This window comes from Choloepus didactylus, chromosome 8, assembly GCF_015220235.1.
Source record: "Choloepus didactylus isolate mChoDid1 chromosome 8, mChoDid1.pri, whole genome shotgun sequence".
NCBI lineage: Eukaryota > Metazoa > Chordata > Mammalia > Pilosa > Megalonychidae > Choloepus > Choloepus didactylus.
In genome coordinates, this window is record NC_051314.1 from 9,795,457 (window position 1) to 9,812,907 (window position 17,451).

Sequence of the window (17,451 nt, forward strand, 5' to 3'; positions counted from 1 at the left end):
ACTATGCCATCTTATTTGGGGCAGGGCTGTTTAGCTATTTTGCTAAAAAATTTTTTTTAACATTTTACATAATCAAAGATGTTTATCTGTTTCTTTATAGTAACTGGGTTTCCTGTTCCACCCATGGTCTAGAGAGAGCAATAGACCAATTTCATATGTATGTACCTATGTGTGTGTGTGTATGTTTGTATGCATTATCTATGCTTATATAATTTGGAACATTTCTAAATAAATTTCTAAATGTATTTATTTCAGATAAAGTAGGAAGTTGAGAATTCTAGTTTATTATCTCCATGGCCAAGCAAGGCTTACTCCATTAGTGCAAGGAGAGCCTGCTATGAGCTGTGTTGGCTGGAGAAGTTCTGGCTCAGGGTTTGGAGCAGGGTTGCATCCAAGCCCTGCCGTCTGCTCATGCTATGACTTTGGCCAATTTATTTAATCTGCCTGAGTCTCATCTCCTCACCTGTAAAACTGGCAGGACAAGGAAGACAAACGGGGAGCCGGGGAGGAAGGAAGGTAGGCGAGGAGGAGGGGACGCCGGGGTGCGGACACGCGAGCTGGAGGCCGGCTTCGGCCGCGTTGGAGTCGCCGCGGCTCGCTCGGAGATGCCTGAGCCCGCATCTAGCAGCCCCCGAGCTCCACGCGGCGCCCGCTGTCCCGTCCTCTAAGGGCCGCCACATCCCGGCGGCGAGCGTGGACTGAGGGCGGCTTGGTGCCGGCCGGGGGCGCCCGGGGAGGGACCTGGGCCGGTCTGGAAGGGCTGGCCTAGGGTCTGCGCCTTCGTCATCACCGCGGCCCGGAGCCGGGTAAGGAGGATGCGCGGCGCCGGGCTCTGAAGCATGGAGGGGATTCTGTACAAGTGGACCAACTATCTCACAGGTTGGCAGCCTCGTTGGTTTGTTTTAGATAATGGAATCCTGTCCTACTATGATTCACAGGATGATGTTTGCAAAGGGAGCAAAGGAAGTATAAAGATGGCAGTTTGTGAAATTAAAGTCCATTCAGCAGACAACACAAGAATGGAATTAATCATTCCAGGAGAGCAGCATTTCTACATGAAAGCAGTGAATGCGGCTGAAAGACAGAGGTGGCTGGTTGCTCTGGGGAGCTCCAAAGCCTGTTTGACTGATACTAGGACTAAAAAAGAAAAAGAAATAAGTGAAACCAGTGAATCTCTGAAAACCAAAATGTCTGAACTCCGCCTCTACTGTGACCTCCTAATGCAACAAGTTCATACAATCCAAGAGTTTGTTCACCATGATGAGAGGCATTCATCTTCCAGCGTGGAGAACATGAATGAAGCCTCTTCTTTGCTTAGTGCCACCTGTAATACCTTCATCACAACACTTGAGGAATGTGTGAAGATAGCAAATGCCGAGTTTAAACCTGAGATGTTTCAGCTGTCCCATCCAGATCCCTTAGTTTCTCCTGTGTCACCTTCTCCTGTTCAAATGATGAAGCGTTCTGTCAGCCACCCTGGTTCTTGCAGTTCAGAGAGGGGTAGCCACTCTATAAAAGAACCAGGATCTACACATCACTGATTATCCCAGCGACGCCGAAGAACCTACTCAGATACAGACTCTTGTAATGATATTCCACTTGAAGACCCAGATAGACCTGTTCACTGTTCAAGAAATACACTTAATGGAGATTTGACATCTGTTAACATTCCTGAAGAAAGCAGATTAATGGCCAAAAAAAAAATCTGATTTAGAAGATCCTCTTCCATCCTTCTCTTCCTGAGGAAACTGAAGTGTCCAACTTCCTCTAAGTATTGCTATGCAAAGGCTGCTGTAATTAAACTATTGTTATATTGTTATAGGGAGTAGTTTTTCCCTTTACTTAGAATTTCTCTGCACTTTATAAACTATTGTAAAAAAAAAAAAACCCACATACTTTTGAAGTGTATTTTATCTTTATAAAGTTTATTTGCAAGAGTATTTTCCTAATAACTTCACAGTGTGAATGTGTATCTTTCTTTTCTTTTCTTTTTTTGAACAAATTGATGGTGTAACATTTTGACTCCATAAGGACAAATGTAGATATTTTTCTAAAAAGCTGTGGGGGACTGACAACTTAGTCAGTGAGTATTGTAGGTTTTAATCCTGAAATTGTATAAGGTTTCAGTTTGACAGAAGTGTGAGATATGTAACTTGTGCTATGGACCAAAAAATGGTCACTTTACCCCAGCTGAAAGTGAGTTACAATAGCAGCTTGCTGATGATTGTATTGTGTTCCTTGAAGCAAAAAGGAATACTTAATATTCTAAATATTTTTAACCCAAATAACATGACACATTGAGGAATTTTTAAAAACCAGACCATTCTGTCCTTCGTATATGAAGTTGACGCTACTGATTTATCAATACCAAATGTTGGGTTAAAGTATTTAATTTTTTTAAATTTATTTTCCTGTTGCATCGAAAAATGATTGCATTCTTACTTTTGTAACCTACCAAATTTAAGATGTGTAGACATTGTTATTTACATTGTTTTAGAAAAGAGGTCAATGTGGTAGTGACCTTGCTCACTTACACCAGAGAAATAAATGACTTTCAATGGAAAAAAAACAAAAAACAAACAAACAAAAAAAAAACAAAACTGGCAGGACAAGAGTAGTAGCACTGTATAACAGGGTGCTGTAAGGACTAAATAAGATAATTCATGTAAGTGGTTACATTGTGCTTGGTGCGTAAGAAGTGCTCAATTAGTGTTACATCTAACATTTCACTGCATCAAATTAAAAAGGAAACCCATGTGACTGTGTCAATGGATGTTTAAAAGGCATAGAATAAAATCCAGCAGCTCAACCTAATAAAAATATACGTAATATAGTCATGGTAGAAGGAACCTACATAAATATAGAAATATTTACCAAAACCCAGCAGCGAACATCCAGGCATGACAGGAGGCCTGTGTTCAGTGCTTTAGCCCGCATCTGTGAGCCCCCAGATGACACTGTGGACTTGACAGGTTTGTGGGGAAGAGGCGTCCACAGCAGTGGCCCTGGCAGTGCCTGTTGGGTCTGGGCTAGCTTTGAGTTTCTCTTCTGTTGCTCTGGAACAGGTGCCTGTGTCCTGAAGGCTTGCAGTTTCCCTTGGGTTTGGCTTCTGCTTCACCCAGCCTGAATTGGGAATGAATTCCTGGGATTGGGTGGGGAAGGGGGTGTTAAAGTGACAAGCCACATCCAGATGGCCAGGGGAGAGTTCATGAGGGAGTCCTGGGAACCCTGTGCGCCTTCTAGAGCAGTGGAGGGTTAAATAGGTTTGCATGGCAGGTGCCCGTCGTCCTGCCCTCTCCTGCTTCCTTTTCCACACCAGTGTTCTCAAAATGAGAGAGGGAAGGCCTGAACTGGTGGGAACCCTGGAGGGACCCACCCCCCACTGGTCTGGAAAGCCATGGCGATGTCAGCATTGGTCTGCTTCGGGCCCAGTGTTCGTTGAATGCTGGATTTGTTTCCTTCTGTCTTTCTCTCATCTATTTCTGGTTTAGAAATGTGTTATTAAATAACTTAACATTCATATAAAACAATGTATGACAGATGTGTAAGGTTTGAAGCGTTGTAGTAAATGCCTTGGAGCCAGCCTCCCAGATTGAGAACCAAGCCTTCGTGCACTGCAGGGAAGCTCTAGTGGGCACCTCCTGCCAGAGGTAAAGGTGTTCCAGAATATGTTATCAATTTTTTGCTATTTTTTTTTAAAAAAAGAATACTTATACACACATATATATATTTGTAAATTATATATTCAATGTTTCTTTGTGAGCTTTTAAAATGAGATATTTCATAATTAATCTTCAACTTGCTTTTCTCATGCATTTTTTAAATCTGAAGAGTATTTCCTTGAGTACATACGCTACAGTTTACCCATTCTGTTGGCTTATTTTGGGTTGCTTCCATTTGTTGGCGATTGTGAATGCTTTGGCTGTGTACCTTCTTTCTGTAGGTTTCCTGTACATATGTGCACGTGTGCACCCACTCCTCTAAGATAGTGGTGGAGTCGCCATCTCATGGGGTCCCACATGCTCAACATGCCGAAATGCCACACCCGAGTGACTGCACCAGTTCACTCTCCCATTTGCTGTGTCTGCACGTTCCTACTGCTCACGTCCTCCCCTGCACTGGCTGTTGTCACACTTCTTAGTGTTAAGGCATGAGAGTGTCAAACGTTAGCTCTCTGGTTACTGAGGAGGAAGAGCATCTTCTCCCATGGCTGCTGGCAGTTCACAGTTTGCTGGCAGGCCTGATTGCTTGAGTCTTTTCCCATTTTTCTCTTGGGTTGTTTCTGTTTTTCTTACTGACTTGTGTTGCTTCTTTATTCTGAATCCCAATCCATTTTATTGGTTATGTGTACTGCAGATATTGTGTAGAAGTTTGTGTGTATCTTTTAATTTTCATTTTGTTGTCTCTTGTTAAATAGACATTTTAATTTCTATGTAGTTGACTATATTAATCTTTTCTTTGATGTTGATACTTTCTGTGACTTTTTAAGGAAATCCTTCTCTGCCTTGAATTCATAAAGATATTCCTTTGTATTTTCTTTTAACAATTTGAAAGTTATGCTTTCCCATTAAGACCTCAGTCCACCTGGAGTTGGTTTTTGTAAATGATTTTTTTTCCTTTTTTTTTTTTTTAATTAAAAAGTTTTTTATTTGTTGAGATTGTTTACATACCGTACAAATATCCAAAGATCAAAAGTGTACAAACAGTCAATTGCCCCCAGTACCATAGTACAGCTGTGCATCCATCTCCACAATTAATTTTTTTTTTCAATTTTTAGAACATTTTCATTGCTCCAGAAAAGAAATACAGACATGAAAAAGGAAACTCAAATCCTCCCATACTCCTAACTACCCCTTCTCCATTGTTGACTCATAGTATTGGTATAGTACATTTGTTACTGTTGATGAAAGAACGTTAAAATACTATTAACTGTAATTAGTTTGCAATAGGTATATTTTCCCCCTATATGCCCCTCTATTATTTTTTTTAAAGTTTCAGAATAGTATTTAATTTTCAGATACAAATTATAGTCATCTTATTTGATATCATATATCAAATAGTGGCCATGTTATAAATTTTACAGATGAGGATATTGTTGCACTATTCTCACTATACCTAGGTTGCAGAATAAATCTGAATACAGATCAATACTTCCCCTTCTTCCTCCTTTGTATATTTACAAAGATGTCTACACTTAACCCTTGATATTCATATTATTTTTATCTGAACCAAGGAAATAAATGCATTGAGATAATTTTGTTTTATTTGTAGGAATTCTCACTGTAAACTGTACAAGCTTAGGGATCAGAGAGTAAATAGATTTTTTTTTTTTTTTTTTTTTTTTTTTTTTTTTTTTGCCAAACTCTGTATCTGAACTCAGAAGCTAGAATGGTTCAGTATTTTCCATTAATTATGCAATAAATAGCAGATTTTGGGTCCACAATTAATGTTCTTTTGTTTCAGTATATGAGATAGAAGTTAATAATTGCCACTTAAATTTAGTGGTTCAATGACTACCATAACAGATGTCTCTCCATATATAAATAGACATTTCACCAACACTGCTCCCTATATGCCTTTGCTCTATATATCCCATGCCTATCTCCAGACAATGGCATCTAATCTACACCAGCCAATAAAACATAATTGAGAATACACGTTTTTCAATGGTCTGAAGAAGTATAAGAGTATTCCTTTGGATTTTCAAAAGAAGTCTATATTTTCAGACTTAAATTTAATAGTTTTTAATTATTCTTAGTCTAATTCCTGTTTTATCAATTAGGAAACTAAGGATCATCTTACAAGTTAAGTGAGATGGCCACATTTACAATCAGCAAGTCAGAAAAGTGAGGCAAGTTATCTTCATCTTCTGACTTCTAGTGTTTCAGAGAGAATGCCATACCATAAATCTGAGTTATCCATTTGAAATAGAGTGAAAGAAATGGTAGCATGGAATAGGTGCGATACCAAGTATGTTTTCTCCTTCATAATGTCACCATTCTGCAATGTCTGTTATTCCTCTCTCAAATACGGAATTAAAAATAATTTAATATAGGGTTGTGTCTTATGATGACTATGATGATAATAAAGCCATACTTATATTCAGTGGCCACTATATGGCTTAAAAAATGCATCTTCCTCGAATATTACAGAACCTTTCTCCATATCTCTCTCTCTCCTTTCTTTGTTTCTCTGTTGGTAGGGCTCCCCTTAATATCTGAAATAGGGCAGGTCTTTTATTAGCAAAATCTCTCAGCATTTGTTTGTGAAAAATTTAAGCTCTCCCTCAAATTTGAAGGAGAGCTTTGCTGGATAGAGTATTCTTGGTTGGAAATTTTTCTCTCTCAGAATTTTAAATATGTCATGCCACTGCCTTCTTGCCTCCATGGTGGCTGCAGAGTAGTCACTACTTAGTCTTATGTTGTTTCCTTTGTGGTGAATTGCTTTTCTGTTGCTGCTTTCAGAACTTGCTCCTTCTCTTCAGTATTTGAGTCTGATCAGAATATGTCTCAGAGTGGGTTTATTTGGATATATTCTATTTGGAGTTCGCTGGGCATTTATGCTTTGTGTATTTATGTTATGTAGAAGGTTTGGGAAATTTTCCCCAACAATTTCTTTGAATACTCTTTCTAGACCTTTACCCTTCTCTTCCCCTTCTGGGACACCTATGAGTCTTATATTTGAATGTTTTATTTTGTCTATCATATCTCTGAGGTCCGTTTCGATTTTTTCGATTTTTTTCCCCATTCTTTCTTTTGTTCTTTCATTTTCTGTTTTGTCGTACTCCAGGTCTCTGATTCGTTGTTCAGCTTCCACTAGTCTTGTACTGTGAGTATCCAGAATCTTTGGAAATTTGGTTGACAGTTTCTTTTATTTCCATAAGATCGTCTATTTTTTTATTTACTCTTGCAATTTCTTCTTTATGCTCTTCTAGGCTCCTCTTCATGTCTTTTATATCCTGTGCCATGCTGTTCTTCATGTCCTTTATATCCTGTGCCACGGTCTCATTGTTTGTCTTTAGTTCTTTGATTAATTGCTCGAAGTACTGTGTTTCCTCTGATCTTTTGATTTGGGTGTTCGGGTTTGGGTTATCCATATCGTCTGGTTTTTTCATATGCTTTAGAATTTTCTGTTGTTTTTGGCTTCTTGGCATTTGCTTAACTTGATAGGGTTCTTTTAGAATATGTATGCTAATTCAAAGACTTCTCTCTAATTTGTCAGATCTACAGCTTGGTGGTGTACACCTTCTCTAACTAACCAGCAGGTGGCATCTGTAAGCCACCTATTTCCCTCAAGCCAGTTCTCCCCAACTTTGTTTTTGTGGTGTGTGGGGGTCTGATTCTTGTGGGGTCCAATTGGTGCACCAGTTTTGCGTGTGTAGTTGGTGCTGTCTGCCCTGAAAGTGGGGTGTGTGTCTGAGCGGTTAGGGAGCGAGGGCGGCTTTGACAATCAAACCTCTCAGGTGTTTCTGGAGATTTAAGGCTGTTCCAGGGGTCTAAACCTTCAGTTCAGTCTCGCCACAGATTGTCTCTGCCGCTGACCCACAAGTCCTTGTTATTGGCATATGGTCCCTGGAATTTCCGAGTGGATCCCTCTTCCAAGCTGTGCCCTTCTAGGGCCTTTGCTGAGGGAAGGCTGTGCAACGTCACAAGTGCGCACCAACCCTCAAGGGAAGTTCTGGGCCACCGGGCCATAAAGGGGCGTTCCCAGCCTGCTGAAAGGATGGCTGAATGGGGCGTGTTTATTTCCCCCTTTTCGCACCACTCTGCCTTCCTAGCTCTGGGACAGTTAGCTGAGGGTATGCAAAAGGTTTATTGTCCACGCCAGATATTGTAGCATGTGCGTGCGTTGCTGGAAACAGTTCCCATCATACTGGGTTTTTGGCGCTGCTCTGGGCTGTGGTGCCGGTGCCGGGCAGGGGCGTTCCCAGCCCGGCTGGAAGATGGTTATAAGGGGTGTGTTTTTTTCCCCCTTTTGGCTAACCTCTGCCTGCCTCACTCTGAGAGAATTAGCAGTGGGTGCGCGAAGGTCGATCGTCCACGCCAGATACTGAGGCGTACTCACAGGTTGTGGAGACGGTGTTCTGCTGTGCTTCCCTTTGTGGTTCTCGCTGCCATATCCACAGCCGCTTTTGGGTTTTTGAAAACTCCAAACGCCAGCCCATGGTTTTCCCACACCGCAGTGTGGCTGCCGGATATTCATCAGGCTTACTCACTTGTTTCAGAACGCAGACTCCCGGGTTTCACCAAGTGCACAGTCCCTGTGGATTTAGCAGACCTTGTCTAGCTGGGGCATCGCTGGAACTGGTGTTCTGGGTGACTTTCTGGCTTTTATCTAGTATTTTTCATGGAGGTGTTTTTTTGCCCTGTCTCACCTAGCTGCCATCTTCCGGAGGTCTGGATCTACAGTTTTTACTTACAGATTTTATGCTGTGTTCTCGGGCATTCCTCCCAATTCAGGTTGGTGTATGATGAGTGGACGGTCACGTTTGTCCCCCTGCAGTTATTCCGGCTTATTTACTAATTGTTTCTGTTTTTTTTCAGTTGTTCCAGGGGGACTACTTGGCTTCCACGCCTCTCTATGCTGCCATCTTAGATCCTCCTCCCTGTAATTGATTTTTGTGTTTGGTGTAAGGTAGGAATCCATTTTCATTTTCTTCTATGTGGATAATTAGTTGACCTAGCGTTACTATGAGTAGCCCCTCTTTTGCCATGGGACATCACTTCTGTTGTGTAGGAAGTTTGCACATTTGCCTGTTAAGTCATGTAGCAGGGGAGAGCAGTTACAAACCAAAAGTACAATAATATAGGATTTTATATTTACTTAGGTAGGGACCTTTACCAGTATTCTTTATTTCTCCTATGGCTTTGAGTACTATCCAATGTTCTTTTATTTCAGCCTAAAGGACTCCCTCTAGCATTTCTAGAGGGAATGAACTCTTTAGCTTTTGTTTATCTGTATATGCCTTAATATCCCCTTCATTTTTTTTTAAAATGCAGACCATCAACAACAGAATGCTTATTTTTAATTTTTTTATTCAGTTTTGTTGAGATGTATTCACATGCTCTACAATCACCCGCAGTGTACAATCAGTTGTTCACAGTACCGTTGTGTAGTGGTGCATTCATCACCATAATGAATTTTTGAACATTTTCATTACTCCAAAGGAAAAAAAAAAAAGAATAAAAATAGAGGTGAAAAAGAACACCCAAAGCACCCCATTCCCCCCCACATCCCCATTATTCATTTAATTTTTGTCCCCATTTTTCGACTCATCCGTCCATACACTGGATAAAGGGAATAGGAGCCATGAGGTTTTATAATCACATAGTCACACCATGTAAGCTACTTAATTATACAATTGTCTTCAAGAATCAAGGCTACTGGGTTGCAGTTCGACAGTTTCAGGTAACTCCTTCATTTTTAAAAGATAGTTTTGCTGTATATAGAATTCTTGGTTGACAGTTTTTTTAAGGACTTCAAATAAGCCATCCCATTGTCTTCTGGTCTCCCTGGTTTCTGATGAGAGATCCACTGTTAATCTTAATGGGAATCCCTTGTGTGTCCGTTTGAATGTATTATGTCCCTCCAAACGCCCTTATCTTTGATGTAATCTTGCGTGGGCAGATGTATCAATGTTGATTAGATTGTAATTCTTTGAGTGTTTCTGTGGAGATGCACCCCACCCAACTGTGGGTGATGACTCTGATTGGATAGTTTCCATGGAGGTGTGGCCCCGCCCATGGGCCTTGATTAGTTTACTAGAGCACTGTATAAGCTCAGACAGAAGGACCGCACTTGCTACAGCCAAGAGGGACACTTTGAAGAATGCACAGAAGCTGAGAGAGTAGCTGCAGATGAGAGAGTTTGAAGACAGCCGTTGAAAGCAGATTATTGCTCTGGAGAAGCTAATAGAGGACAAACACTCCAAGAGCAGTTAAGAGTGACATTTTTGAGGAACTGCAGCCTAGAGAGGAACGTCCAGGGAGAAAGCCATTTTGAAACCAGAACTCCGGAGCAGATGCCAGCCACATGCCTTCCCAGCTAACAGACGTTTTCCAGACGCCATTGGCCATCCTTCAGTGAAGGTACCTGATTGTTGATGCCTTACCTTGACTTTATGGCCTTAAGACTGTAACTTTGTAACCAAATAAATCCCCTTTATAAAAGCCGATACAATTCTGGTGTTTTGCGAAAAGACAGCGTTAGCAAACTAGAACACCTTTGTGTGTGACAAGTTGTTTCTCATTGCTTTGAAGATATATCTATCTTTGGATTTTGTCAGTTTCACTCTAGTGTATCTTGGTGGAGATCTCTTGGAGTCTACCCTGCTTGGAGTTTGCTGAGTTTCTTGGATGTGTATATTCATGTCTTTCATAAGATTTGGGAAATTTTTGACTGTTATTTCTTCATACTTAATACTTTTTCTGCCCCTTTCTCTGTCTTTTCCTTCTTGGACCCCAATGATGCGTATTTTGGTGTCCTACAGATCCCTTCTGTCCCTATAGTTTTGCCTTCTCCAGAATGTCGTATAATGGGAATCATATAAAATGAAGCTGTTTGTGTCTGGCTTCTTTCACACAGCAAAATGCATTTGAGATTTCATCCATATCCCAACAATTATATTTTTAACTTCTAAAAATTATGTTTTGTTCCTTTTAAATCTACTTGATCTTTTTTTTGATAGATTCTTGCTGCTTGTCCATTTTTATTCCATCATCTGTTTCTCTGTAGTTATTTTATGTATTATATTTGACAATTCTAGTATCTAGAGTCCCTGAGGGTTTAAATTTCTTGTTTGTCTTCATCGCTGACTCTTATTCATTATAGATTAATTCCTAGTTTGTTTGTCTTTCATTAAGATCAAACAAATAGAAACTCGTTATCTGGGAATCTTGAGGGCCTAAATTAGAAATGTTTTCTTCTGAAGAGGATTTGTACTTGCAGCTGGCAAAGCCTCTTTTTCCTTGTGCATGGGTCCTTTTTAAAGCTGAAGGCTCAGTTGATCCCCTCCTTGGCGGGTTGGTCCTGAGGCATTGTCTTGTCATTCCAGGGCTGATCATGGCATCTGCTCCCAGAGTAACCCTGGCCTTTCCATTCCTGTTTGGACACTGGTTCCTCACTTTGGTTGCAGTTTAAAAGATTTTTTCCCCCTTTCTGAAAATTTCCCTTATGTTCTTACAAGTCAGCAATTAAATTATGCTCATATGGTTTATCCAGGTCTTTTATTGTTTTGGGGAGGGGTGCAGTCAGAATACTTGGTCATAGTACCACCAGATAGGTGAGGAAGCCCTCCCTCTCCCATTCTGCCTTTTAATAGAAGTGTTCTAATCTTCTTTTCTTCATGAGTAAACCACTAGGATGGGGACTTTTTCAAATGAATTTCCATATCCCTTGAAAGCATTTAACCTTATGGTGGGCATATGGTAGGGACTTACTAAATGCCAATAATTGAGTATTGCTTGAGAGAGTCACTAAATTAACCCCACTAACATTTGGACTTGTGAGATTGCAGTATGGAATGTCAGAATGAGACTAAAATACCACCTTTATTATAAGCAAGGCCGATACGGCAGAATATGGCTTATACATGGTGCTAGTCACGTGGACTTCCTAACTCTCCCTGATCCACTCTCTGGGCCTTGGCACACCTTCTTGTAGGTCAGCTGAGTTTGCAGAGCAGATGTAGTTGCTTCGAGTGGCTGCCTTGGCATTGCTCTGTGGTGGAATGAGAAGGTAAAGAGGTCTAATTCCCAGAGCTGATGATCTTTTAATAGATGACCTCTACCCAAACAAAAAGCCTACACATAGATTTGGTAGCTTCCCCATGCCCACCAGGAATAGAACTCTTCCTTTCTCCATGGGAAGGAGTTAGGCATGGGTTAAGAGGCCAGGAACATTGAGGGAAAATCCCTCCTCACGGAAATCACTGGAAAGGGGGAACAGGCATCTTTCCCTAATGGGTGGAAGTAGGTGGCATACCAATCAAATTCGTATCCAGTAAATGGATGAGTACCCTGGGCATGGCACCTGTCATCTGGTACTCTTGGGGGAAGTACAGTGAGTGGATAATTAAGGTGCTGGCAGCTTGGCAGAATTGACTTTTAGTTGTTTATGGAACCTAATCACCAGTGGGCCAGATGGAGGGCAGCTAGAGCAGAGTGGAAATGGGGATTTGGAGGGAAGAGGACTTACATTTATGGGATACTGATGTCAGGCACTGAACTAGGTGCTTCATCTCATTTAATCCTCTCAGCAACTTATGAGGTAGGAGGTGCTGGTCCTCTGTTTAGAGTTGAGGAAACTGAGTCTCAGTGGTAGATAAACTTGTGATTCCACAGCTTGTGGGCTGTGAGCTGGGGTGTGTACCAGCTTTGACCAGCTACGAGTTGAGGCTACACTTCATTTCTCAGACTTGGCATCAGCACCTGCATCATATGTGCCCGGGAGTGGGTCTGCCATTTCTCTCCTGGGCTAATTCCTTTTCTCCCACAGCACATTCTGCCCTCCTAGTTGCTAAGCTCTGTGTTGGGTGTCACAGAAATAAGGGCTGGGAGACATGAGGGAGAAAGGATTGGGAGGACAGGCATAGGTTTAGGATTTGAGTTTTAACTGGGCTGCTTCCATGGCAGCTCAGAGAGGAGAGCACCAGCCACCTGGGTTGTTGCTGGGGAAGGGGTCCATGCCATCCCTGGTAGCTGGGTGGGGCTTGCCAAACCTAGATGGAGAACAGTCACATTGAGGGTGGCCCAAGTGTTTGCCTACAGCATTGTAGCTGTCAAATGTGTAAATTCTTATGTGTGTTTGGAGAGTTTTCAATTTAATAAAAATCAAAAAAATGAATACAAAAAGAATATGTAGCCTTTTTTCTCTATGTGAAGTTAAAGTATGAAGCTTCAGCAGAGGGGCTATTGAACATTGAAACTATTGTAGAGATTCCCGCTTGCATAATTCAGCGCACTGGGGAAGTGTTAACCCGCATTTTGCAAGATGCTCTTTAATTAGTGCGTAAGTAGGAAAAATGAAGTTGCCGGGAGGGATTGCCTCATTGATGAGAAACATGGCAGATTCTGTCACTTTGAAACTGTTGCTCTAGACAAGTATAATTGGCTCTAGTTTGCTTTTCTTTTCCTTTAGACTGTTTTATAAACATCACTGCTGGTTTTCTTTTTTTGTCTTTCAGTAATTTTGTTGCAGAGCATTTTGGACAGGCATCTTGCACTAAAATTCTTTGGGCTGGTGTTTTTTCTCGAGAGACATGGGCAGATGTCTGGTTGCTCTGTCACAGTGGATACTTCTGCAATGACCCCACCCCAAAGTCTTCTTAAAGCTGGTTCAGAATGAATTAAATCCCCCCATGCCATTCATAATTTGAAAATCCAGGTATATTATTTTTTTTTCCACAAAGAATTTGATGTTTTAATAAATAGTCCATATTGCCCTCTCCACTTTTCAATGTTTTTAAAATCATGTAGTAACAACTTTCTAGAGCAAGGGTACAAACTCAGGTGACTTTAGGGCTGGATAAATGATAACAATGTATGTGAAGTAGCACAGAGTAAGAAAAAGAAAAGTAGCGGGAATTCAGCAAATTTAATTAAAAACAAACCAAAAACCACTATCACATCACACAAAACATCTTTGGTTCTTAGGATGCCAATTTTCAGCCCTTGTTTTAAATGGAATACACCTACTTTTTTTTTTTTTTCATTAGGGAAGTTGTAGGTTTATGGAAAAATCATGCAGAAAATAGAGTTTCCATATACTCCTCCCCTATTATTAACACTTTGCATTAGTGTGGTACCTTTGAAACAATTGATGAAAGAATATTATAGTTATTCTGTTAACTATAGTCTGTAGTTTACATTACAGTGTATTACTTTCTTTCCCCCCATATACCACCCTGTTATTAACACCTTGGATTAGTGTGGTACATTTGTTATAATTAATGAAAGAACATTTTTATAATTTTACTATTAACTGTAGTCCATCATTTACAATATTCACTGTGTTGTACAGGTCTGTGTTTTTTCTTTTGATTTTTATTCTGGTAACATATTTGCAACCTAAAATTTCCCCTTTTAACCACATTCACATATATAATTCAGTGCTGCTGTTCTGCTACCATCACCATCCAGTACCTTCACCACCATGCATATGCTTTTATTTCTAGGATTTAGCGCTCCCTGGCTCCCACCCCCTATTCTCCACAATCCATCCTTTCACCCGTTTCTTAGGTGCTCCTACCTTATTGCCTTGGCATCAGCTGGTTCTCTGCAGCATGAGGAAGTGCTGGAGGGCAAGCGCTCTGCTCTCTCCTTGGCACCCAGCAGCTAGCTGGTGCTCAGTAGGTGATATCAAAATGGTTAGTCTCAGAAAAGCGGAGGTGCTTTTTGAGATTAAAGTGTCTTTTCAAAAGGGCTGAAAAATGACTGTAGCAACCATTTAAAAAGCCTTTTCTGTTATTCCTGAGAAGATTGCTGCCTTTTTATAATGTGAATTTTTTTTATCAGCATCAGCTTGTCTTGTGTCCACAACCTTTCTTTAGCATGCAGATTTTCCTTTTGCCCTGAAACTTGGCTGTGTTAGTTCAGGCTTTAGATATAGTCCTTGTTTTGTTCCTTTTTTTTCTTTCTTTTTTTTTTAATTAATTTTAAACTTTTTATTTTGAAATATTTTCAAACTTACGAGACAGTTACAAAAATAACATAAACTCCATAGAGAGAACTCCAACATATCTCTATCCACTTAGATACCCAGATCCACCAATTTTAGCATTTTGCCGTATTTGCCATATCATTCAATTTGCCTCCGTCTATCAGTTCATCTATCTGTATATCCATCTGTCTTTCTGTCTTATCAGTCTGTTTCCTGAACGCTTGAGTATAGGTTGTATACCTCATTTTCTCTGAACCTCAATAATGCCACATACATTTCCTTAGAACAAGGATATTCAGTTATGTATCTACCTTAAATGCAGTTATCAAGTTTAAGAAATTTAACATTGATATAAACTTACAATCTGTATTCCAATTTTTTCATATGTCCTAATAATGTCCTATTGAGCCTTCTCTGTGAGTCCTTTGTTAGATCCCTTCCAGGATCATGTATTTCCTTTAATTGTCATTGTCACTCTCTCTCTCTCTTTTTTTAAAATTTTACTTTTTATTTTGAAACACTTTCAAGCTTACAGGACAGTTGCAAAAATAATACAAACTTCATACAGAAGACTCCAACATACCCATGCTCCCATCCCCCACCCAGAAACCCATTTCCATCAATTTTAACATTTTGCCACATTCTCCTTATTCTATCTATTTGTGTATGAATCCATTTTCTGAAAACTTGAGTGTAGGTTATATACCTCATGGTCCTTGAACACTCAACACTGCTGTGTACATTTCCTAAGAACAAGGATATTCAGTCATGTAACCACCTTAAGTGCAGTTATCAAGTTCAAGAAACTCAGCATTGAGAAGCTTACAGTCTATATTCTATTTTTTTTACTGTGTCCCAATAAATGCCCCTTTGAGCCTTTTCTCCTCCCTTGCTAGATCTCATCCAGGATCATGTATTGCATTTAGTTGTCATTGTCTCTTTAGTTGCTCTTTTTTTTTTTTTAATTGTGGGAACATACATACGACATAAACTTTCCCATCTTGATCACTCCCCCACATACCATTCATTGGGATTAATCACATTCACAATATTGCGTTACCCTCACCACCTTTCATTAATAAAACTTTCCCAACTCTCCAAACAGAAACCCTATACCCATTTTGCATTTACTCCTCATTCCCCCCCACCCCCATAACCTGTACTCTGACTTCTGTCTCAGTGAGCTTGCATATTCTCTGATATTTTCTTTGTAATTTCAAGGCTTAAATTCAACATCCTAAATCTATAACAATCTTGTTTGCTTTGATATCTGTTTAACTTCAGTAGTATATACAAACTATTCCCTAAACCTGTCCATCCCTGCACCTGTATGTGGTTCTTGTCACACATTATGTATTTAGATATTATGAGTCCAAAACTACTGATTTATCATTGCATTTTATGCATTTACCTTTTAGATCCTGATATTTCTTCTCTTTCTTCAGTTTGGCATTTGCAAAGTCCTTCTCCAGTCTGTGTCCTTCTCCAGAGTTTCAAACAATTCATTTTTTTTTTTGAATTGAATCTCTGGAGAGAAGTTTTCAGTAGCTGTATACGTCGCCATGTTGATGACGTTTGTCATTGTCTCTTTAGTTGTTTTTTCTTCTTTATTTTTTTAAATTATGGGAGCACATGTATAATACAAACTTTTCCATCTCAACCACGTTCAAGCATACCATTCAGTGGGATTAATCACTGAATCATGTTGTACTACTCTCACTCACTCAACCCCTTCCATTACTAAAACTTTCCTCTCTTCCCAAACGGAAACCCTATACCCATTTTGAATTAACTTCCCAATCCATCCCACCCCCCACCCCCCAGCAACCTGTGCTCTAATTCGCTTTCTCCGATACTTTTGTAGTTACCGTGGGGCTTGAATCTGTAAAATCTTAAATCAGTAAAAATCTTGTTTGCTTTGATACCAACTTGACTTCAATAGCATTGCTGCAGCCCAACTCAACCCCAAGACCAAAGAACACGCCAGGCAAAAAGTTACCCATGAGTTTTAGTTAGGGACTTAAGTACAGGAGGATTTTTTTCCCAATGGCAGTTGGCTGGGAAATGCAAAACAGTGATCCCTGCAAACAAGAGGAAGAGGAGTGCTTTATATTATAGAGCCTCCAGAGATTTGGTTACACAGAAGCCTCAGCTGAGTCCAGTGAAAGCTGATTACCAGCAGTGATTAGGCTCATGACCTTTAGTGTCTGTGCTCTGGTCACAGGATGCTGTGTGCTCAAGTGTCCACCCCTTTCCCTAAGGGAGGGGGTTTCTGACCCCTGGGCTGCCACAAGCACACACAAACTACGTTCCTTTACTCCTCTGACCTCTCACCTTTATGTACTTCTTGTCATGTTTATAAATTGAGTCCAAACCACTGATTTATCATTACATTTTGTGCCTTTTAGATCTTCTAGGAAGTAAAAGGTGAAGTTACAAACCAAAAATACAATAGTACTGGTATTTATATTTATCCCTGTTATCCTTACTGGAGGCCTTCATTTCTTCCTGTGGCTTTGATCTGTTGTCTAGTGTCCTTTCTTTTCAGCGTGCAGAACTCTATAGCATTTCTTGTAGGACCAGTCTAGTGGTGATGAGCTCCCTCAGCTTTTGTTATTCTGGGAATGTCTTAATCCCTCCCTCATTTTTGAAATACAGTTTTGCCAGATACAGACTTCTTGGTTGGCAGTTTTTTGTTTTCAGCACTTTAAATACATAATCCCACTCCATGGTTTCCAATGAGAAATCGGCACTTAATCTTAGTGAGGCTCTTTTGTGTGACCCATGGCTTCT

The 17,451-nt window shown here is 40.2% G+C and overlaps 1 protein-coding gene and 1 pseudogene across 1 annotated transcript in view; both read left to right on the top strand.

Annotated features, from left to right (window-relative positions):
• Window positions 1-17,451, top strand: part of PACSIN2 (protein kinase C and casein kinase substrate in neurons 2) — a 171,399-nt gene that overhangs the window by 35,635 nt on the left and 118,313 nt on the right. The window lies entirely within an intron of this gene.
• On the top strand, window positions 682-1,887 carry LOC119543292 (annotated as a pseudogene).